Source organism: Ochotona princeps, chromosome 2 (genome assembly GCF_030435755.1).
Source record: "Ochotona princeps isolate mOchPri1 chromosome 2, mOchPri1.hap1, whole genome shotgun sequence".
Classification (NCBI taxonomy): domain Eukaryota; kingdom Metazoa; phylum Chordata; class Mammalia; order Lagomorpha; family Ochotonidae; genus Ochotona; species Ochotona princeps.
Window position 1 is genome coordinate 4,722,492 of NC_080833.1, and position 24,459 is coordinate 4,746,950.

At 48.1% G+C, this 24,459-nt stretch overlaps 1 protein-coding gene across 5 annotated transcripts in view; it reads right to left on the reverse strand.

The window, feature by feature from the left end:
* RERE (arginine-glutamic acid dipeptide repeats) overlaps positions 1-24,459 on the reverse strand; it is a 375,029-nt gene that overhangs the window by 274,808 nt on the left and 75,762 nt on the right. Inside the window, exon 1 of one of the 5 annotated variants that reach the window (XM_058674747.1) lies at positions 21,215-21,384. The exons of the other annotated variants lie outside the window; for them this stretch is intronic. The gene's annotated coding sequence lies outside the window, so the exon portion shown is untranslated. Of the gene's footprint in view, positions 1-21,214; positions 21,385-24,459 lie in introns of those variants that run through there. 5 annotated transcript variants of the gene reach the window in all.

Consider the following 24,459-nt stretch of genomic DNA (forward strand, 5'->3'; position numbering starts at 1 on the left):
TCTTCCACACACAGTTCCACGCAGTGCTGCTCTGGAGATCGGTGCAGAGGAGTCAAAAAGCCAAGAACACCAGCCCATCACCAAGCCCCTCTCTCTTCATCAGCTCTAACAGCTCAGAAGCACAACAAGCTGCACAAACATGGTGCTGGAGGCTTTGTCTCTGCCTCCCCCAAAGGCAGCAGACTAGGTTCTTAGAAAAGAGAACCCTCAGCAGGCCCCCATGGCGATCCCCGGCTAGACTCTCCCCTACCCTCGGCAACGTACAAACCTTGACCGGAGGTTTAAGAAAAACAGGCAGTAAGCCCCGCTCGGCCTCCACCGGCACAGCCACGTGCCAAGGCTGGAACGGCAGGCTCCGCGACCTGCTCCCCTTCCCACAGCACTCTTCCCTGGCTCGCTCAGACATCAGGGCCCCGGCCTCAGGCAGACAGGCTGCCTAAAGGAAGCCCTCCTTTGTTCTCACAAGATCTTTTTAATGCCACACTTTTCTTCATAGTAAAAATAAAACCCCACTTTGTGCCAACTGATACACGACCTCTGCGTGTGTCCCACAAGATGAGGGGCAGAGTTCTGGGTTTTCACATGCACACTCTCGAGCACTTTCCCAGAGCACTTGTGTGTTATTACGGGCTGCCTACACACAGTAAGAGAGCACAGAGAACACAAGATTGTGGCCCAGCAGATGTTGTTTCACTCATTACCATTGTAACTTCTCATAAGTTCATTATGAGAAAAGAATCCAAAAGCCACCTTGAGTGAATACCCACTTGTCCTCCCTGGAGCTCTCTTGCTCAGGAAAGAAGAGACCTCTGGGGGAAAGTCGGCCATCTGCCTGCAGAGGAGACCAAAAAGTGCACGCAGATTCCTTCTGTATCTGAGAAGACGTGCAGAGCACATGTGGTGGTCCATGATGTAACCCTCACCCTCGCCCCAGGAAATCCACTTGTGAAAAGAATTCCACAAAAACTATTTCTGGGGGGGGGTCTTTGACCAAGACATAGTCACAGGAACCAGAAAGGGGGGGTGGAAGGAACACAATCTGAGCCCTGACAGATTCTCCTCTCCAGAGCCTGAGAGTCAGAGGGGTGGAGGAGATGGAGGGCGTGGAGGGTCCGGCTCTTCAAGGCTGAAACAAAAAGCTCTGTGAACTGGAACTCCTCTGTTGACACAGGTCCTTGGAAGGATATAAACTAGGCGGGATAAAGGGAAGAAAGACTGATGCCACCCCAGCTGCCTGTTGAGATGTGAAAAACCTTCGCAAGTAGCAGCGAGAGGACACTATTTCATTGTTCACATCCAGCTCAGATTAGAAAACTGCAAATTGAGAACACTAAAACCCAAAAAAAGGCGACAGTAAACATTCAGAAGGAGAGGAAAAGTTCTTCCCGCTAATACATGACCCACTCCGCCAGCTGAGCCTGCGCAGGAGCACAGGCACAAGCAGGGGCCCTGGGAAACCCCGGAGAGGGGAAATCTCAACATTCCTCACAAAATTATTACGAGTATCAAGACAGAGAAAAATGAGGCAGAAGCACTCCCAAAACAAAACTTCCTTTTGGCTTACAAAATACTTGACTTTTTTTAATCCCTTCTAAAACATGCTGTTATAAATGCCAACCAGGTCCAAGGCTGGGCCAGCCAAAGCAGGCTGAGGTTGCCCTGAGTGCCGGAGCCAGTACTGGCACGAAGCTGTCCAGAGAGCAGAGGGCAGGGGCCTTTCAAGGGATGGCCTGACCTCTAGGCCAATGACCTCCCCTTATCTGTCCTTTCTTTCCTAACTTACCAAAAAGCTAACAAAAATCATTCAGGAAGAAAAAGAAAAATCAACAAGAGGGCAATGGCCAATCAGCAAGTCTCCCAGCACAGCTCACAGTGGGGCAGGTACCTCCACACCATATCAGCCAGCAATGTTATATACAAAGAACAGAATAGAAATAAGAATCTCACAGCCAGTCACATGGTGAATTATCTAACAACCGGGGAGTCTTTCTCTTAATGGTTTTGTCAGGTTTTGTGCTTTTAAAAGAAAGCACATTTTACTAGTCCTTCTAAAAAGTAAGATAGCTGGTTCGCCAAATTAACTGAACTTTAATTTCTATAGTAAATATTTAACTTTAGAACATCTAACACTTTGGCAAATGGGCAAACATTTATTTGGCTTAATCATTCTCTATATTCTTTCACTTCCCTAAAAAGTGGAAAATGCTAGAAACCTAAAATCATTAATGCCAGGCCCGGCGGCGTGGCCTAGCGGCTAAAGTCCTCGCCTTGAACGCCCCGGGATCCCATATGGGCGGCGGTTCCAATCCCGGCAGCTCCACTTCCCATCCAGCTTCCTGCTTGTGGCCTTGGAAAGCAGTCAAGGACGACCCAATGCATTGGGACCCTGCACCTGTGTGGGAGACCCGGAAAGAGGTTCCTGGTTCCCGGCTTTGCATCAGCACAGAACTGGCCGTTGCGCTCACTTGGGGAGTAAATCATCGGACAGAAGATCTTCCTCTCTGTCTCTCCTCCTCTCTGTATATCTGACTTTGTAATAAAAATAAATAAATCTTTTTAAAAAATCATTAATGCCTAAATTTAGCCACAAATCAAAATGTGCTATGAAATGTCTCAACAAAATTTAAGATTGGGTAGCAGCAAGTTCTGTACCGCAGATCTTTCACAAAAACAAGAAACTAGAGGTAATGAGTAGGTATAGTGGTTACACTGCTGGTGGAGGCCAGGGGTTGGCAAACTGCGGCACAGCAGGCTAAGCCTCTGCCAGCAGTTTGTATGTACGTCAGTTCAAGTGCCAGTGACTCCACTTCTGATTCAGCTCCCTGTTAATGGCCCAAGTCAGGCAACAGAGGAGGAACCTGTACTTGGGCCGCTGTACCTCTACAGAAGATCCAAAAGAACCCCCTGGCTCCTGAGTTCAGACCGGCCCACCTCCAGCTGTTGTGGCCTTTCAGGTGGTAAACCAGCAGAAGGAAGATCTCCTTTGGCCTCTTTCCCTTTCTGTAATTCTGCCCTTCACACAGATACATAGATCTTTTTTTAAAAAAAATTAAATAAATAAAAGTTTAAAAGATGCTGGTTGGCAAGCCCACCTCTCATGTCAGAGTCCCTGGGTTCAAGTCCTGGCTCTGTTAACCGACTCGCACTTTCTGCTAAGTTGCGCCATGGCAGGAAGCAGGCGAGTCACTGACACTCATGTGGGACCCCTGAAAAGAGCTCCAGGCTCCTGGCTTTAGCCATATCTGCTGAAGACATTTGGAAACTGAACCAGAAGATCAAAATGTCTCTCCCTCTCACTGCCTTTCAAATAAAAATATAAATTAAAAAAAATGAAATGGGATTTTGTATAATACTACAGATGACCATAAACAAAACTTAACCTAAAATAAAATATTCACATAATCACCATAGAGTCTCCTAGAACCCTGAAAAATAAATGTAACACTTACTCAGAATTTCAGGACAGGGGCCAGCACCAGGCACACTGAGTTCAGCCTCTGCTTCTGGAACCAGCCTCCAATGTGGGTGCTTATTCCAATTCCAAGTTGCTCCACTTCTGATCCAGCTCCCAGCCAATGTGCCTTGGAAAGTAAGCTGGGTAGGAGACCCAGATGAAGGCCCTAGACTCAGACCAGCTCAGTTCTGACCACTGTGACCTGTTGGGGAAGTGAACCAGCAGATGCAAAATCTCTCTCTCTCTTTCTCCTTCTCTCTGTAACTGCCTTTCGAGGAAAAATAACTTCCCCTTAACCCCCCAAAACAGGAAAAAGAATTCAAGGGCAGCATCAAGGATGCAGAAGAGGGATAGAAGTGAAATCTTTTCAATCCTGATACTCATACTAAGAGATCTGGGCAGTTACAGTAACTCAATTCGGTTAGAGCAGTAAACACCATACCAGAATCTTGTGTGCAGCCACCTGCTTGTTTCAGCTGAAGTCTACTGCAGCCTCGAGACCTGGCTTGTTCTGCGCACTCTCACTGCCAGCCCTGGACAGAGTGCCGCCATCTTCACCCCCCAGCACTCGCCCTGGGTGGACGCTCTTTGTTCCCCTCCCCCCAGGACTCATGTGTTAGTCCAATGAGAAATGAGTACTCATCTCTTTCCCTTTATTGCAGGCTGCAGTAACAAACTCAGCAAATATATCCTTCATAATTCCATGACTGCTGATTACAACTACCCTGCAACTCACTCATTTATGACATTTATGAAAATAATAAATTATTAACATTTTAACAGAAATATTAACAGCAACACAGGCTTCAAACTAACTTAAACTACATTATTTTCTAAGATACTAAAATACACATGGCTTCTTCCTTTTGTGCAAACTTCAATAATCTTCCCAGATGAGTTTTACCCACAGAAAGTTTCTCAAATTTATTATATGTTCTTCCCAGATGAGTTTTACCCACAGAAAGTTTCTCAAATTTATTATATGTTTTGCTTTTAAATCTCCAGTTTACTAAAATCAATATATCCAAAAAATACCAACAGTAAGCCTTCTTACAGGTGATAAAACCATTATTTTCAAAATAAAGATAACTACATTCACTCAATAATGTGTCAATGTTAAAGAACGCGAAGCATATAATAATTATTCAAAAATAAATGCTGGTGCAAGCAATATAATCCAGAATAAAAATTCGGCAGGTAAAACAAGTATTTCACAATTATGGCAGTCTCCATCAGTCTTTCAACCGAGCCTTTATTCAAAATGACAAGTGATTTTTTGCATGCCTTAATTCAATCCAAAAGGCAATCAAGAATTACAGTCTGGAGGAAGATATCAGATTCAATGGTGGGAAATAAAAGTATTCAATATTATGATTTGGTAGAATGACACTGGGAATGACCAAAGGTTCTAATCAGACACTGGGATCTGCTCACCAAACTGCCCTTTCTTCACTTCAAAAAAAAAAAAAAAAAAATAGGGTAGGGGGGATATGGGGATACAAAGGAGGAAGGCAGACGCAGAAGCAGAGCAGGCTAATACTCCACCTGTTTGCACAACATCACATACATGCACCAGTTCACATCACAGCTGCCCCGCTTCCCATGAAGCTCCCTGCTTATGGCCTGGGAAAGCAGCTGAGGATGGCCCAAAGCCTTGGGACCTTGACACATGTGAGAAACCCAGAAGATCCTCCTGGCTGCCAGCTTTGGATCAGCTCAGCGCTGAGATTGCAGGGGGAATGAACCAGTGGATAGCAGACTTCTCTGTCTCTCTGTAAAATCTGCCCTTCAAATACAAATAAACCAACCTACTTAAAGATGCCTGTAGGATTAGAAACACAGAAGCTGGAAAATTCAAGTACAAGAGGGCCCTGAGGCCAAGCAACCCCATGTCTAGCCACCTCCTTTGTATCCCATTCTCTCTCAGAGTGGCACCAAAAGGCACTATGTAGACCTAATGATTCTCCTAAAATAACAAACTAAATTGTTGAACTCTGCTGGAGGGTGGAGGAAACATGTTACAAAAACTTTGGAGATAAGAAAACTGCAAACTGGGCCCGGCGGCATGGCCTAGTGGCTAAGTCCTCGCCTTGAAAGCCCCGGGATCCCATATGGGCGCCGGTTCTAATCCCGGCAGCTCCACTTCCCATCCAGCTCCCTGCTTGTGGCCTGGGAAGGCAGTGGAGGACGGCCCAATGCTTTGGGACCCTGCATCCGCGTGGGAGACCTGGAAGAGGTTCCTGGTTCCCGGCTCCGGATCGGCACAGCACTGGCCCGTTGCGGCTCACTTGGGGAGTGAAACATCGGATGGAAGATCTTCCTCTCTGTCTCTCCTCCTCTGTGTATATCTGGCTGTAATAAAATAAATAAATCTTTTTTTAAAAAAAAAAAAGAAAACTGCAAACAACAGAACACTCAGTGAAGGCATCACAGCACTTGGGCTGAACCACAGAACCCCAGGAAACAAAATTCATTACAGGGAGATCAAAAATGAAAGATTCCCTACATGACCTTGCACTTTTATTTTTAAAGTCACAACTACCAGCTCCTTGGGCTTTACAACCTAATCTTACTTGATATTTTTTAAAAGTAAATATCTTACTTGGTATTTTTAAAAGATGTATTTATTTTTATTGAAAAGTCAGATTTACAGAGTGAAGGAGAGACAGAGAGGAAGACCTGTGCGTTGATTCTGTGCCCAAGTGGCTGCAACGGCCAGAGCTGAGCTGATCCAAAGCCAGGACCTCTCTCTGGGTCTCCCACAGGGATGCAGGGTCCGAAAGCCTGGGGCCATCACCTACTACTTTCCCAAGCCACAAGCAGGGAACTGGAAATGAAGTGGAGCTGCTGGGGTTAGAACCAGCGTCCATATGGGATCCCAGCATTTGCAAGGTGAGGGCTTTCGATACTGTGCGGAGCCCCTCCCTTATTTATTTTAAATTAAAAATGCAGAGCAAGCAATGTGCCAGAAAAAGAGAACTCCCATCCACTATTTCCTTCTCCAAAGACCAGAAGCCGGAAGCTCTATGCCCACAGGCAACCACTCCAGGTTCCGATCAGCAGGAGGCAGGAACCTAGACTCCAACCCGGGGAAAGCTGATGTGGGATGCTGATTAAACCCTCCCCCCGATACACACACACACACACACACACACACACACAGCCCACCTCTCCAACCCCCCAAACCCCCACACGCACACACACACTAAGCCCACCTCTCCAACCCCCCAAACCCCCATACACACACACACACACACACACACACACACACAGCCCACCTCTCCAACCCCCCAGACACACACACACACACACTAAACCCACCTCTCCAACCCCCCAAGCCCCCAAACCCCCATACACACACACACACACACACACAGACACAGAGGCTAAATCCATATCCCCTAACCCCTGGTATGTACATATACACACACTTAAAAAAAAATCACAATTGGATTAAATGTTTCAATTTTAAAGTATGTCATTGGAAAACATTTGAATTTTCTTTCAAGATAAGCCACTAGCACACTCCTAGGCAAAGAACAAACAGAACCTAGTTAGGTATGATCAAAACCAGCCTGCTAAGTATCCTTCCAAGGCCAGGTAAGTCATCAGCTGCCCAAAGCAGCCACACTTCAGGACCACACTAAAAGTCCCCTCCCACTCCCTCCATTTCATCTACACAAATCCCCCTGCCAGTGGCTCAATACTTTTTTTTCCCGTTTTCCCCCCATTTGCCAAGAAGTTTGGAAGCTGTGACATAGTAAAGACAGAAGGTAACTTCAAAATGAAAAATGGAAGTAAGACCATGCTTTCTGGTACAAAATCTAGGAATCTGCCCTTTTTCCTAACACATCTTCCATCAACTTCTGGAATATCCCACATTTTCTAGGGAAATTAGAGCAGCGTCTGAAAGGTCAAGGCCAGCCTCACTGAGGTGCTGGGCGAGCACCAGCTCCATGTCTGCTCCGAGGAAACAGTCCGCAGAAGCCTTACTGACCTTCTAGGGAAGGTCACCACTGGGGAGACCTAAGGAGAGAAACTTCGTGGGTAGATTTTTGGCAAAGGAAACAGGGAAGTGGGGGTCCAAAAATGGTAATCTGTATTTAAATAGAAGCTACTGGGAATGGCGGAGCTGAGAAGGACACCGGAGTGATGCAGAGAACAGAAGTGCCAGTGGAACCTGCTGCCCTGCCGCCCCCCACCCCCCGCACAAGCGGGTAGAGCAAACGGGGCGGAAAGATACAAACACCCTGAGAGCCCATCCAACTTCCTGCTCAAACAGGAAGCCCAGTGTGAAGAGGAGGAGGAAGTACAAAAGGAGAAAGCAGGAAACAGTAATTCAGGAACCTGAGCGAGTGAAGTAGGAAGTAGGAGTGAAGTCCCTTGAGGAGTTTCAGAAGTCTGGGGAGGAGCGCTGGGTGACCTCCTCCTCTGTCCACGTACACCTGCACAGCGGCTGCCCTACATAGTCACAGCTTCCAGCAGCCATTTCTCTCACCATCCTGCAGGCAGACAAGTCCAAGATCATTTGGCCGGTGAGGGCTCTCTTCCTGGCCTGCAGATGGACACACTGTGACCTCCGAGGGCTCAGGGGAAACTCTGGTATCTCTTCCACTTCTCATAATGATGCTGATCCCCTCACCAGAGCCCCCTCTCCAAGAGCCTTCACACTGGGGGTCAGGCCTTGAACACACGCTCGAGGGGCACAGCAGTAGAGACACCATTCAGGCCACAGCATGCTCCTTCCACACAATCTCTTTACAGTAACTCCAACCGGAAATCAAACCTTTTTATTTACCTATCTTAGACAGGGAGAGAGACAGTTTTAAAGGATGGCTTACTTTTAAAAGGGGTTCAGGCAGCTTTCTAAGCTCCATACAATATAAGTTAAATTTGAAATAGATGCAGGCCCTGGGATGGTGCCAAGAGCAGGGACTTATTCAGCACTGGTCTGGACCAGGAAGAGCTCTCGGACCTCCTCATTTCACCTACAGGAAGGATCCACGGCCAACCTCACAGGGACATGGTGACAAAGCCCTACTTACTTCTACACAGAATCACTTATTTTTCTTGGGACAAAGCAAAAACACACAAAACAATAGAGTGAGAGGGAGAAATCAAGATGAAGCCATGAATGAGGTACTACATGAAATCCAAGGAACTTTAGGTTCATTTTTTTTAACCTTTTATTAAATGCAGCCAAAAATTTTATGGGCGAATGGCTCCAGAAAACTTTGATCAGTTACAGGATTCTAAATCCTTAAGCTAAATCCACCACCAGAACTTTTGCCGGTACCGAGCTGAGTCCTCATCCAGAGAGCACTCTGGAGAACCCCTCATAGCCGTGGCCTTAATGAGTCCTCCACAAGCCATTCCAAACTCCCCTAGTCCCCACAGATGCCAATGGCCTCACATCAATCCAACTCAAGCAAAGAAATCTGCCAGATGTGATAAATGCAAAGCCTTTCCTAGTACTTGAAACAGATCCAGCGCTCACTGCAGCATGAGGCCCTGTGGGCAGCTGGTGGACAGGCTCCGAAGCCTCACAAAACCCCTACAGATGCACTCTATGGATATGCACCCACAGGCCTGCCAACCCTGCTCTGGGTCAAAAAACCAAGCCTGGGCCAGTACTCAAAGGAGTCTCCAACAAAATTAAAGTTAAGCCACCCCGACAGGAATTAATGGATTGAATGATCATCAGGAATATCACCTTTCTAACCAAAGGCTTTGGGTACTCAAAAAACAGGGCAGATACTAAATTCCAGTAAGACCATCACTGGTCAAAATGCTCTAACCAGGAATAGTCAACTCAAACCTGCTCTTGGGAGAGCACAATATAGACCATATCACAAACCACTGACTGTTCACTACTATATTTATAATTTATGCATTATAAGCTCCAAGATCAACATCAATCCTGCACATTTCTGAATACCTAAATCATGCAATGTCCTCAATAAAAGGTAGTTATGCGGGGAGTTAGCGGGTGGGCCTATCTTCACCTGCTGGTTCCATCCCCACATGTCCCACCAGTAGCCCTGGCTGGGTCAAGCTGAAGCCAGGAGCCAGGAGCCAGGAGCCAGGTCTCCTGTGTTGGTGTGGTAGAAACTGGGACAGGTGGGCAGGCCCATTAACAAGAAACCGGCCTGGAAGTGCAGAGTAGCCAGGAGTTCAACCTCCCACAGGGAGTGCAGGTGTTCCCTTAAATAGCTGTGCCACAACATCTACTCTCAATAAGTCATCTTTAAATACATACTTATTTGTTTATTATCTGAAAGGCAGTATATCTTCCACCTACTGGATCATTCCCCAAATGGCCCTAGCAGCAGGAGGTAGGCCAGCCCAAAGCCAAGAGCCAGGAATTTCTGGGTCTCCCATCTGTGAGTAGGGGTCCAGGCACTTAGGCCGTCTTCTGCTGCTCTCCAAGCAGGGGGCTGGATCAAAAATGGAGCCATTGGGACTCAACCCAGTGCCCACATGGGATGCCAGCACCACAGGTTGCTGCTTTGTCCACTATGCCACAACACTGGCCCCACAAATTAACTTTAAATCTACAACTATCTAGCAAATAACCTTGGCAGAGTAAGTTTCATGCTAAAATTTCAAAGAACAACATCCATTTGTGATCAAATCAAACTTGAACATGGGGCCTGGCATGACAGCATAGTGACTAAAGTCCTCACCTTGCATGCGCCAGGATCCCATATGGGCACCAGTTCATGTCCCAGGTGCTCCACTTCCCGAATCCAGCTCCCTGCCTGTGGCCAGGGAAAACAGTCGAGGACAGCCCAAAGCCTTGAGACCCTGCATCCACGTGGGAGACCCAGAAGAAGCTCCTGGTTCCTGGCTTCAGATCAGCTCAGCTCTAGCCATTGCGGCTGCTGCTGATAGCAGATCCTTCTGTCTCTCCTTTTCTCTGTAAATCTGATTTTCCAATATAAATAAATAAATAAATAAATAACCTGAAAATGAGGCACACATGGAAATTAAAGATATACAATGACACATAGAAATATTAACAAAGTAATGCTGCATTTTACTTGGAACATAGTCTGACATCATTGTTAACTAAATCGTGTCCATCAAAATCTAAGCAGCAGTTAAGATGGAGCTTGAGCTGTGGATCCCAGACTGAAGGCCCGGGCTTCCATCCTGGCTCTACTCCTGACCCCCGCTGCCTACTAATGCACACCCTGGGGGGCAGCAGATGGTGCCTCAAGTGTGAGACTCCCAAGCACCCACAGGGCACTGGCCTGGACTAGCCCTAAATGCTGCTGAACTGGGAGAGTGGACCAGTAATATTTCTCTCTTTCTCCTTCAAATAAATGAAATCAAAATTCCAGCAGGCCTGTTCAGGTTTAGACCTGGATGCCTTACCTCCCCAAGACAGGAAATGCTCTCCCACGTTACAGCAGACAGTAGAGAAAATCAAAGCCTCAGCACAGCCAACAGCAGAAATCAGTCACACAGAAAGAACTCTGAAACACAGAGGGCTCAACCCACAAACGCCGACACCCCCCAAGTCAGCCCGCGTGTGCAGGTACAGGAGCGCCCAACCCAAGTCAGCCCGCGTGTACAGGCACAGGAGCGCCCAACCCAAGTTAGCCCGCGTGTGCAGGCACAGGAACGCCCAACCCAAGTCAGCCAGTGTGTGCAGGCACAGGAACGCCCAATCCAAGTCAGCCTGCGTGTGCAGGGACAGGAACGCCCAACCCAAGTCAGCCCGCGTGTGCAGGCACAGGAACGCCCAATCCAAGTCAGCCCGCGTGTGCAGGCACAGGAACGCCCAATCCAAGTCAGCCCGCGTGTGCAGGGACAGGAACGCCTAACCCAAGTCAGCCCGCGTGTGCAAGCACAGGGATGCCCACTCACTGTCCGTGTGAACACAGACGACCTGGAACCATGGCAGACTGACAGCACGGCAGCTGCGTGGAAAACCAAACTTACTCCTACCATAAAAAACAACAAACACACTTGCTATTTATGCAGAAAGTTAAAAACATTTCCAAAGAAAAATCTGCACACAAACACAGCAGCTTTTTCCATAATCACCAAAATTCGGTAGCAACCAAGATGTCCTTCAATAGACAAATGGATACATTAAATATAGCACACCCATACAATGCAATGTGATCAGTGATGAAAAATAGCATTATATTCTTAGAGACGAGGAAGAACCTACACACACATTATTAAGTGAAAGAAGTCACTATGAAAAGGGCAGACATCGTGTAAGCTCAACCACATGGCATTCAGAAAAGCAGAACCAGAGGAGACTCAAAAGATGAGTGACTGTTAGTTACTTGGGGGAGAACAGAGGTGAGCAGGTGGAACATGGGTTACGCCGAGAGCAGGAAGCTCATTCTGAATGAGGCTGCAACGATGGATGCATGTCATCCAACACTGCCCAAACCCACAGGCCGAGGACGGGCATTCAGCAAGGCAGCTAAGATGCCACTTGGGAAGCCCACACACCCCATATTCAAGTGTCTAAGTCTGAGTTGGAGCTTCTTATGCATACACTCATGGACTTAGGTCCCTGCTAACCCCATTCTCATCTCCCGGTTTCAGTCTCAGGTCCAGTCCAGGCTGATGTGGGGATCTGGTGTTCAAATCAGCCACTGGAAAAAAATCAATCTCTCTCTTTTTGTCTTGGAGCCTTTCAAATAAACAAAAATTCAAAAACAAAAACAAAATAGAATGGCCAGTGTCATGGCATTACTAGGTGGGTAAGCCTGCACCTGCAGTGTCAGGATCCCATAGGGCAACCAGTTCCAGCACCAGCTGTTCCACTTCCGGTCCGGCTCCCTGCTAATGTACCTGGAACAGCAGTAGTTAACGATGGCCCAAGTCCATGAGTCAGTCCCTACCCCCACACGGAAGACCTGGAAGAATGACCTAGCCCTGGCTTTCGACCAGCACCGTTCAAGCACTTATGGTCATTTGAGTAGCGAGTCAACAGATGGAAGATTTCTCTTTCCTTCTCTCTCTGTAAATCTGCCTTTCAAATAAAAATAAATAAATCTTTTAAAAACGCACAATACACAGTGTAATGTTTGCTAGAAACTGCAGGCTTTAGTCATAAATAACACATCAAAATTGGCTCATCAACAGCAGCATACCACACTCACACAGGGCGCCAACCCCAGGGAAAACAGAATGAGGAGCGGACACACCAACTCTGTAGTTCCGCCCAGTTTCAACGTCTGATTGTGTTACATTAAATAAATAAACTATTACTTACTGGATGATAAAGTTTATGTAATCAACTCAAATCTGTTAGCCAAACTCAAAAAGCAACCAGAACTGTTGTAATCACGGCGCATCCCAGCACTGTGTGCTTTCTCATCCACAGCACACAGTGGCGGCGAGCACGCCACCTACTCTGTCCACGCGCTGAGCAGTGCCCCCGACCCAGGAGACACTGCCTCCTGGGCACACGGCCCAAGACTGTGTACACACACACACACGCGGGAACTCCTCACGTGACTTTCCTATTTATTAAAATATCCCTCAAAACCACTAAGGTCTAAACAGTGAAAACCAAAAGAAAAGTAAGCAATGTTCAAAAATACATGCTATTCAAACCATCTGATGCAGACAGACGTGTTTTGGTGTTGTTTTTAAAATATAATTTTGGTCAACTGATAGACGCACACATCTTCTGCCTACCATGGGCATTTCTGACATTTCTGGGCAATGTTTGAAACATTTAACTGAAGCAAAGTACTCATTCTACTAATCAAATAAACAGAAAAATGTTTAACCAAAAATAATAAAAGACTTACTGTTCTTGATTCCAAGACCAGCCTGTAACAGCCATCCCACACCAGAGACCTGGTCCAGCTGTACAGCTTCCAATCCAGCTCCCTTCTGCGTACGTGGGAAAGCAACAGCAGATGGTCCAAATGTGTGGCAAACTAACCCAAACGGGAGGCTCAGGCGGAGTTCCAGCCCCTGGCTTCCCTGAGAACTTGGGGAGAGAAGCAGCGACTGGAAGAGCTGCAACTTCACTCTCTCCATCTTTTTCTCTCTCCACCCTCATTACTCCATCATTCAAACAAATAAACACTTTCTTTTTTAATTCCTTGGAGTCAGGATATGGCACAGCTTGTAAAGCCACTGTCTGCAGTGCTGGTATCCCATATGGGCACAGCACATCAAATCAGCTGACTCCAGCCACTGTGGCTCTCAGTGAAATGCAATAGATGCAAGATCTCTCTCTCTCTCTCTGTAGTTCTACCTTTCAAATAAATAATATTTTTTTAAAAAATTACTCAATTCCTTCGAAAAGAATATCTGTACCAGAAAAAATAATCCAGATTGGGGAGGAGTATCAAAGTTTTGTCTTGCTTTTGGTTGCTTGGCAATAGAAAAAATTTACAGAAGGTTCACCATATAATAATTATATCATTAAAGAAGGTATTTCAGAATGTCTGTGGAAAACTAAAATTGAAATACATTTTTGTGTAAAAAATAAGTAAAAATCCACGGCTTCTTTACGCTACCCATGCTCCATAAACTTTCTAAAGGCCCTTCATGATGGAGTTCAATATTTTTTTCCACAAAAACCTTTTATTTTTTAATTAAAATTTTCCACAAACTTTCTGAACTCCTTGCTTTGTTACCCACTTTTGACATTTTTAAGATGTTTAAATTGATAAAAGGTTCATGAGTAAAATAACAAAATTTTTCAGATGATAAATCATCCTGATTTTCCCACCACCATACAGAAAGAATCCTGTTATCATCTGCTCCGTAAGCGTTGGCATTTCTGCCTGTGGGAAGCCGTCACTGGCCCCACTGAGAACTCCACAAGACCAATCAGAAAAGTCACCACTGCTACCTGGCTCAAAACCAAGAGACAGTTGAGCTAACACCTGTTCCAAACCACTGCTTCTCAACTGCTGGTAGGCAACGTGGGGAGTGCATGCTGGGCCCACAGCAGCAGGGAGCGTGTGCTGGGCCCACAGCAGCAGCCTACAGTATCGGGAGGCCTTCTGACCTAAGCAATCACTGAAATGCACAGGGTACACATTCTGTTTTGCTGCTGTGAAGCTCAACAGTTACATATAAACCAACCATTTAAAAAAAAAAAAAAAACTAAAAAAAGCTCATTTGCTTCGTGGAGAACCAGACCTGTGAAACAGATCTAACTGGCCATCTTTAGCATTGAGTGCTCTTTGAACGATTAATGGCATAAAGACTTTGATTTGAAAAGCTCTCTCTTCCCACCACATTCTTTAAAATCTTTACAAGTATTTTCTAATTAATACCTAAATTTAAAATGCTTTTATTTCTGAAATGGGTTACATCACCACCTCATTTTATACCAAAAACCTGAGTGCAACTGTCATATTTACCATCTTAAAACAATATTTCTAGAATACCACGGCTATGCTGTAACCAGTTAACGTAATTACCCCCTTCTTGGCTACAACCCATACTTCTTCACTCCTGGCCAAACTTCTCAGAACTCCCTAGCCCTTTGCAAACACACATCCTCAACCTCCCAGGTTGTTCAGCAGTCACCAAATTATCACAGATTCCAATTAAGGAATGGCGTTGTAAACAATATTAATGTTTATTTTCATTGGAAGGCAGATCAGATTTACAGAGAGAAGAAACAAAGAGAAAGATCTTCTATCCACTGGTTCATTCCCCCAAATGGCTGCAACTACTAGAGTTGAGCCAATCCAAAGCCAGGAGCTTTTTTCCCAGGTCTCCCATGTGGGTGCAGGGTCCCAAGGCTTTGGGCCACCAACAGGGATCGGAATGGGAAGTAGAACAGCCAGGACACAAACTAATACCCATATGGGATCCAGTACTTACAAGGCAAGGATTTAACCAGAGCCATTGTGCTGGGTCCAAAAAAATTTTTAAAGCCTCCCCACCAAAAAATCACTCCTGAAGGGCAGACACCATGGCATATGGTGGCATCCTGAAATGCAGGCATCCGTGAGCAAGTACCTCCTCCTGTCCTGGCTGCTCCACCTGCAACCCAGGGAAGACTAGAATACACTTTGGAACACCCAAGACAGCCCAGCTGCTTGCCCTCCACCCCCCCGCAGTTCCATGGGGGCCACAGATGCAGCTTCAGGCTCTGGGCTCTGGGCTGGCCCAGCGGAGGCCACTGCATCACTTGGGAAGGAAACCAATGGAAGGAAGATCAACCTATTTATCCATGCACTCTCTAGATTTTAATAAAACAAAGCCTTTTTTTGAAAAAAGTATTCTTGCAGTGTAACAGAAGGTCAAGTCTCCAAGTGAGATTTGGCTAGGAAGCCTGGACTCGCTGCTCGCTGGCTATGACACCACAATCTGCTCCCAAGGCCCTAGGCCTCAGTTTCTCTGCTTTTCTCTCAGAGTGAGTTGATCCTCTAATAATCCAGTTATTCAAACCAACACAGTAGTGTTTGGGGAATCATAGAAACCATAGCGGCCCTGCATCCAGACATCAGCACTAATACCTGGTATGTTTTTGTTCCAGCCTCGTTCCTCTGCCTCCCACAGGACGATGTGTGTGTGAGAGTCACTGCAGTCACACTGCACACAGCCTGGCACCTAGGTCCCACGCACCACGCACAGCTTTACACAGCCTGATCTTTGCATGCTGACAGCGTCCGCCCACACACCATCTCCTTTACCGATGGCCCGAGTCGAAGGCCCCTCTCCATCTCCCTTACACTGGGTGCACGAGTCGGCGAGTCGCCGTCTTTCTTTTGCACGTTTTCTCCTTCTCTCAGAAAACTCTCTTTAAGCTTCTATATTCTACCTATGAGCCAAAACTTGCTAACAATGCCCACTAAATCCCATTGGTGCGCAAGAAACCCACGCTTACCACAGACCAGGGAAACTCTGCTCCAAGGGATGGACAGGCCTCGCCTGTGGAAGCTTCAAAAGTCACCTGCCTGTTTTGTTTTGTCATCTTTGACCGGAATAACTACTACGAAAATAGGGAATCTGTCACTTTACCTCCAGCAACTAAAACAATACCTAGCACAATTGGGGTTCTTTTTACTGTTTTAAAAAACTATTTATTTTATTTAAAAGTTAAAGTTGGACCCGGCGCGATAGCGTAATGGTTAAGGTCCTCGCCTTGACTGCGCCAGTTCTAATCCCGGCAGCTCCACTTCCCATCCAGCTCCCTGCCTGTGGCCTGGGAAAGCAGTCGAGGACGGCCCAAAGCCTTGGGACCCTGCACCTGCGTGGGAGACCCAGAAAGAAGTTCCTGGCTCCTGGCTGCAGATCAACACAGCACCGGCTGTTACAGCCACTTGGGGAGTGAATCATTGGACAGAAGATCTTCCTCTCTGTCTCTTCTCCTCTCTGTACATCTGCCTTCCCAATAAAATAAATATATCTTTTAAAAAAAAGTTAAAGTTACTCCCCAGATGGCCACTAAAGGTCACAGCTGGGCTAGGGTGAAGCCAGGAGCCAAGAGCTTCTTCAGAGTCTCCAAGCTGGGTAGGAGAGGCCCAAAACCTTGGGGCATCATCTACTGCTTCTCCAAGGCCATTGGCAGGGAGCTGGATCAGAAGCGCAGCAGTACAGGACTCAAACTGTGTCCCTGTGGGATCCTAGCTTCACATGTGACACTGTACCAGCTACAACACAGCCAACTCTATTTTGTTCTACTTTCAAAACACCTAGGCCGTGGCCTAGCAGCTAAAGTCCTCCCCTTGAAAGCCCCGGGATCCCATATGGGCACCGGTTCAAATCCTGGCAGCCCCACTTCCCATCCAGCTCCCTGCTTGTGGCCTGGGAAAGCAGTCAAGCACGGCCCAAAGCTTTGGGACCCTGCACTCGCGTGGGAAACCCGGAAGAGGTTCCTGGTTCCCGGCTTAGACTCAGCACAGCACCAGCCATTGAGGCCACTGTGGAGTGAATCATTGGACAGAAGATCTTCCTCTCTGTCTCTCCTCCTCTCTGTATATCTAACTTTGTAATAAAAATAAATAAATCTTAAAAATAAAATAAAAAAACACGTAGGGGCCAGTGCCAAGGTTCAACAGGCTAACCCTCCACCTTCATATGCTAGCCTCTCATTTGGGCGTCAGTTCTAGTCCCAGCTGCTCCACTTCCAATCCAGCTCCCTACCAGTGGCCTGGGAAAGCAGGAGAGGACAGCTTAACTGTTTGAGCCCCTGTAACCCTGCGGGAGACCCAGAAGAGGCTGCTGCTTTCTGGCTTTATGGACTAGCCCAGTTTCAGCCTTTGCAGTCATTTAGGGAATGAACTGGTGGTGCAAGATCTCTCTCCCTCTCTCTTTCAATCTCCCCCGCCCACCTCTCTGTAAACTCTGCTTTTAAGACATAAATCTTTTTCTAAAATCAGTGGCTGGTTAATCTTCCGACTGCCCACGCCAGTATCCCACACATAGGCACCAGTTCTAGTCCAGGCTCCTCTACTTCCATCCAGTTTCCTGATCACCCCCCTGGGAAAGCAGCAGAGTCCTTGGGCCCTACACCCACGTGGCGAGACTGAAGCAGCTCCTGGTTTCAAGTCAGCTCAGTTTTGGCAGCTGCGGCCATGTGGAGAGTAAACCAATGCATGAAAACCCTCTCAAAACCTCTCACAACACTGAGCAAGACTTCAGTGATTTTTCTACCAACTGTCAACATTAGTGTTCCGATGTTTTTCAATGTAAATATATAAGTGTGTCAAACTGCATGATGGGTTAATTAGCAAATACCATCTCAACAACAAAAGATTTACAAATGACTTCTGAAACATCTTGTTTGGATTGGACTTTTCATTTCTTCATGTCCCTCTATGCTTTCTTGGACTCAGCAGTCTCTGCTGCCAATCTAAATGTTTTATTTTAATTAGGAGAAATATTACCTGGAAAACGTACACTAAAATTTTTGCAATTTCTAGAAAATGTTATACTCTATTTGCTCATTCCAAATTGTTAAGAAGGATAAATTTCTCTGATGAATTTTTTTTAAAAGCATCTCATCCTAATCTAACCTCTCTCTCCACCCCTCCAACCTGTCTGTGCCCCCACCCTCCATCAGTGAACAGTCCATGTCCCCCACCAATGCCCCCCCCATCAATCCCAGCCCTCCATCAGTGAACAGTCCATGCCCCCCACCAATGCCCCCCCACCAATCCCAGCCCTCCATCAGTGAACAGGACCCTGAAAAGGCAACACATTCACTTCATCTGCAGACTTCAGCCAGTTGTACTTCTTTTTTTTTTTTTTTAAGATTTATTCATTTTTATTGGAAAGCCGGATATACAGAGAGGAGGAGAGACAGAGAGGAAGATCTTCCATCCGATGATTCACTCCCCAACTGAGCCGCAACGGCCGGTGCTGCGCCGATCCGAAGCTGGGAACCAGGAACCTCTTCCAAGTCTCCCACACAGGTGCAGGGTCCCAAAGCATTGGGCCGTCCTCCACTGCTTTCCTAGGCCACAAGCAGGGAGCTGGATGGGAAGTGGAGCTGCCGGGATTAGAACCGGCGCCCATATGGGATCCCAGGGCGTTCAAGGCAAGGACTTTAGCCGCTAGGCCACGCCGCCAGGTCCTGCCAGTTGTATTTCTACAATGTTTAATACTTTCTTAAAATTGCTGTGCAGAATCTTAGTGGCCTGACAGCCCACAGCTTCTTCCCAGGAGCAGGGCAGACAGGAAAGACCTCCCATCACCAAGAAAAGGTGCCACTCATATCCTGCAAGGCTGCAGCTCTCCTCTACCTTAAATACTTCCTAAGAACTTCGGGCCAGTAACACATTTTGAAATTTCACAGTTGGCCATGTCCCTCGCAAGAAAAATGTCTGGTCTAAGGCCTTCTAGCCAGCAGAGAGACAGCTGCCGGCCTGCGGGAGCCACTGCAGGCTCCTCACTCCTTCCACACACATTCAAAAAGGAACATTTGGGTCACATTTTCTCCACAGATGATAACATCTATTCCTGTTTGAGTTCTACAAACTAACCATACACGAACACACAAAGAACTGTTCACTTCCCAAAGTCCTGGTTTCCAAAACTGTCCTAAATGGGTAATTCCACTGGCTTCCCAGACAACACAACGGCAAGCAAACCCTGTGACCTGGAAAACCACGGGAAATGCTAAGAGCTACGAAGAAGTTAAATGATTCACAAATTCCCTCAAAACCAAAAAATAAATTTCTCACAAGTAAACTATAACATGAGCAAATGTCCGTCGGCCATGGGAGAGGGATTAAGAAACAGCCGGCCACAGCCACCAAACGTCCAGAAGCAGCCACGGCGTTCTGACCTAACATCTGTACACAGTTGCACTAATTAAAATGAAGAGCAGGGTTGCATAATACACAGGCAATTCAGTGAGCATTCCTGACAAATGCTAGGGCTCTCCATCACAGGCCTGCCTCCCCTAACCTACAATGTAAAAACAGACGGCACACAACTGATGGTACCTGGATGTGCACGCGCACTCGAACAGTTCAGAAACCACCTCAACCCTGCACAGCAGCCTAGCAGCCATATAAACACACACACACACACACACAGGAAGTGGTACAGCTACATGACATCAGCTGTTGCCTCAATTCATAAATCAAAAGCCACGAAACAATACAAAAATTTAAGCGACCTTTTTCTGGAAATATTCTTAGAGTGAATGAATACAGGCTGCGTCTTAATATGCTATTGAACACGTTCCAATGACGCTTCGCTTTAACAGCCACAGGAAGGGAAAGGGGGCGATTTCGGCCACATTCCAAGTGCAGCTGGCCAAGCCCCAGCGCCTGCGTGGTCACAGCCAAAACACTCAAGAGCTCGGGACTGAAAAATCACCTTTCACTGGTCCCGAAGACAGTCATACGCTAGTTTAAACAGGGCTAAATAACCAAGTTAGAAAAAAACACATTAGAGCTCCCAGCACTAACTGCACAACTGTGGAGATGGAGTTAGGCAGATACAATACTGCCTTCTGCTATTTTGCAAAAAACATGGAGGGGCAAAAGCATCTCAGGGTGGACCTAACACTCACCTCCAGAGGCAGGGTTAGGCACCTGCCCACCAGGGACACTGTTCCCCTCTGAAAGGTTTCAAGTCAAACTACTTTAAATTTGGAGGTCCCAGAAAGAAAGAGGGGGGGGGACCCTCAGTAATGTTGGCCCAGAAGCTGGAGGAGCTGGCCAACTGTCAGCTGTGCTCAGGACCCAGTACCCACAGGCAGCTTCCCAGGCACAGCGCTGGCCACTCAGCCCCAGGGCTCTGGAAAGCGCCCTGCTAAAGCGCTGCTTTCTCAGCACAGGGAGGGCGCCCAGGCAGGTCTCCCGCGGGGGCGGGGGAGGGGCCACCACCTCACATCAAGCACATTCCACAGCTTCATTACTCCTGCATCTAGGCTACCCTGGCAAACCAGCAGGCTCTGCTCCAAGAAACAAATCCCATTTTGTGGCTTTACTATGTTATAAACTAGTTCGACAAATTCATTTCATTTTAAACTGAAACTTACTCCACAGTAAGCAACACCACTCCAGCAGACTTCTGCAGCATATACCACTCATTTTCAAAACACTTTCAGTACGGAGGGTGGGGGGAGAGGAAGGAATCCATACATGTTTAAAAATAGTGTTTCCTCCACCCCCCAAAATGCTTCCTATCCAGTGTATTTAACTAGGATTTCAAGACTTTGGGGCAATTAGGAAACTAGCAAGCCCAAGAGAAACCAAGGGGACACGGTGAACCCCGGCTCCCTGTTCCTAGAAAGCCAGCTCCTTTCATCTTTCCAGGGTCAGCTGGACATTGCTCAACACCCACCTTCCGGAGCCTCCGCGCCCACGCTCGTCCGCTCGCCTGCGGCCTTCCTGCAGCTCAGGCCCGGCAGACTCCCGCCACGGGCGGGGCAGGGCAGGGTGGGAGCAGTAAAGTGCACTTGCTACACAAAAGGAGCGTCGGCAGCCACCGGACGGGCGTATCAAAGGTCCCCACTGCACAGCGGCTCCAGCATGCGGCGACCGAGAAGGTCCCACCGGCACTGGGGGACACGACTGCCAAGGCGCCCTCGCCTTCTGCCAGGGCGCCTTGCTCGGTTCAGCTCACGCTCCTCAGCCCAGGCCGCCTGGCCAGCACTGCCACATGCCTGTGACCCAGACGCCCAGAGAGAAAGAGCAGCGTCCCTGCGACGGTGGCCAGCAAAACCCGGGCTGGAGCCCAGCCCGCTCCGCGCGCGCACCGACGCCGCCACTGCGGGCGCGCGCACACACAATGCCGGCCGTGCTTTCGCCCCGCCTGGGCTGGCCAAGCCTGGGCTCGGCTCCGCGCAACCCACCCTCCTTCCCGACAGCGGAACTGCGAGGCTGCGTGATTGATGGCGGCTCTTAATAGCGTGGTCAGCTAGAAAATGCATCTGCAAGCAAGATATGAAAGAGGCAGGGCATCCTCGTGAGTGATGAGCACGTCACACATCCCGGGGCTGCCCGCTTCTGCCAGAATATTAATGCCAACCACCTCTAACAAATGCAGATGAAACCAACAATCACCGACAAGCCCGACAATTGTTTCAAAGATGCACGGAAGAAAGCGGCATTGTTTGGTGACAAACAACATTCCTGACCCCAATTTTCCTTAGAGTTTAATCTGCTCACAACTCCTTAGTTCCTTTTCAGGAAAATAAATATCCATCTGCTAGACAAGGCACAGCTTAAATTCATTTTAACTGAAACAAATGAGCAAAACAAATGCTCAGAATAAATATTTAAAGCCACGTGGCTTTAAGCGAACACGAAACCCACGGGTTAGCACAGTCTAATCCCTGCATTAATCCAACTCTTTTTGTGCAGCTTAATAGAATCATAAACTCTTTGTTTCAAATTAGTTTCTTTCCCACCCCTTGATGAAGGCAGGTAAAAATGTATTAAGATTTTATTAAAATGTACTTACAGTACATTTATGTCATGTATTCCACTAGAGGTAAAAGCCAAGACGTCTGTGCTCTTGCTTCTATAGAAAACCTTTGAAAACACATCCCTACAGAATATGAATTCAAAAAGCATCACACTCAATTTGCAAGGTCAAAATCCAAACCCTCACCTTAGCTTCTTGACTACAAGCTTTCAATTTCTACATAAGCTTCAGGGTACTCTCAGACATCTTTGTGACTGATCATTAGAGCTTCCAAGGTCCCATGAAGTTCTGAAGTTGCCCCACAGGTAGAGACCTTGACGGGGATGACCAGGGAGAAGAGCAGGCACAGCAGAAGGCAAAGTGCCATGCCCATTTGCTATTTAAAATCATTCTACTCATCACTTTTCTAAGAAATGCCATGATAGTCTACAGGAGATGCTAACGTTTTAATCTACTAACACAGCACATCTAGCGAGAGCCAGAACTGGTGACGTGTACTCCATCTGCGCCCATAGGTGCCCAGGACCGTGCGCAGTAAAGCTGGGGTGGGGTGCCAATCCAGCTCCATGACAAAGCCACGAGACACCAGTCCTCAGCCAAGACATCTGGACTTGCATGTGAAAAACTGCTTCGTGACCCAATGGCTCTGAGAGTGTTCCTGATCAAGAGCCCTGCTACAAAAGCCTCTCCTGCCCTTGCCCGTACCGCCCGGGCACCACCGACCCATGGGGGCGCCTGGGGCAGGGTTCTCCATATAGGCCATTTCAAATGGGCAGCTTGACGTGGAGCTGAAAACAAGCAAGAGGCACAACCCACTGCTCTATTCTGAATTCCGGCCTGCCTAGCCTTCCTAGGACCACAATCCTTGGGTAATATTCCTGACGTGTACACACACCAGCCACAGCAGGCCTTACATTTACCCAGGCATCAAGGTTCTCGGAGGCCTGCCCTGCTTCTGCCCACTGGTTCACAGACACCCCACACCCTCCCTGTTGCCCACTGCCCCCACACCTCCCCACACCCTCCCTGTTGCCCACTGCCCCCACACCTCCCCACACCCTCCCCACTGCTCAATGCCCCACACACACCCCTCACCCTCCCTGTTGCCCACTGCCCCACACACCCCTCACCCTCCCTGTTGCCCACTGCCCCCCACACCTCCCCACACCCTCCCCACTGCTCAATGCCCTCCACACACCCCTCACCCTCCCCGTTGCCCACTGCCCCCCACACCCCTCACCCTCCCTGTTGCCCACTGCCCCCCACACCTCCCCACACCCTCCCCACTGTTCAATGCCCCCCACACCCCTTACCCTCCCTGTTGCCCACTGCCCCCCACACCTCCCCACACCCTCCCCACTGCTCAATGCCCCCCACACCCCTCACCCTCCCTGTTGCCCACTGCCCCCACACCTCCCCACACCCTCCCCACTGCTCAATGCCCTCCACACCCCTCACCCTCCCTGTTGCCCACTGCCCCCACACCTCCCCACATCCTCCCCACTGCTCAATGCCCCCCACACCCCTCACCCTCCCTGTTGCCCACTGCCCCCACACCTCCCCACACCCTCCCCACTGCTCAATGCCCCCCACACCCCTCACCCTCCCTGTTGCCCACTGCCCCCACACCTCCCCACACCCTCCCCACTGCTCAATGCCCTCCACACCCCTCACCCTCCCCACTGCCCCCATACCTCCCCACACCCTCCCCACTGCTCAATGCTCCCCACACCCCTCACCCTCCCCACTGCTCAATGCTCCCCCACACACACACACCCCCCTCACCCTTCCTGCTTCTCCCCACTGCCTCTCACCCCACCTCTGCATGCACACTTGAAAGCCTGCTCTCCTCTCTCTAAGGTCAAACATCACTTTTTCAGAAGAGCCTCAGTGAGGCCCCACTCCAGGTCAAGTTCCTTTGTTGCAAGTTCTCCCAACTGTGCCCCTTCCTTACCAATGCTGATCTCCGCAGTTCACTGCGGCTGTTCTCCCACTAATCTCCACAGACCTCTCTAAACAGAACCTACAGAGATTCCTCCATGTGGGTTTTTCTCAAGATTTATTTTTTTATTTATTTGAAATGCAGAATTACAGAGACAGAGAGAGGCATCTTCTACCTCCTGGTTCACTCCCAAAGAAGCCACCAACAGCCAGGGCTG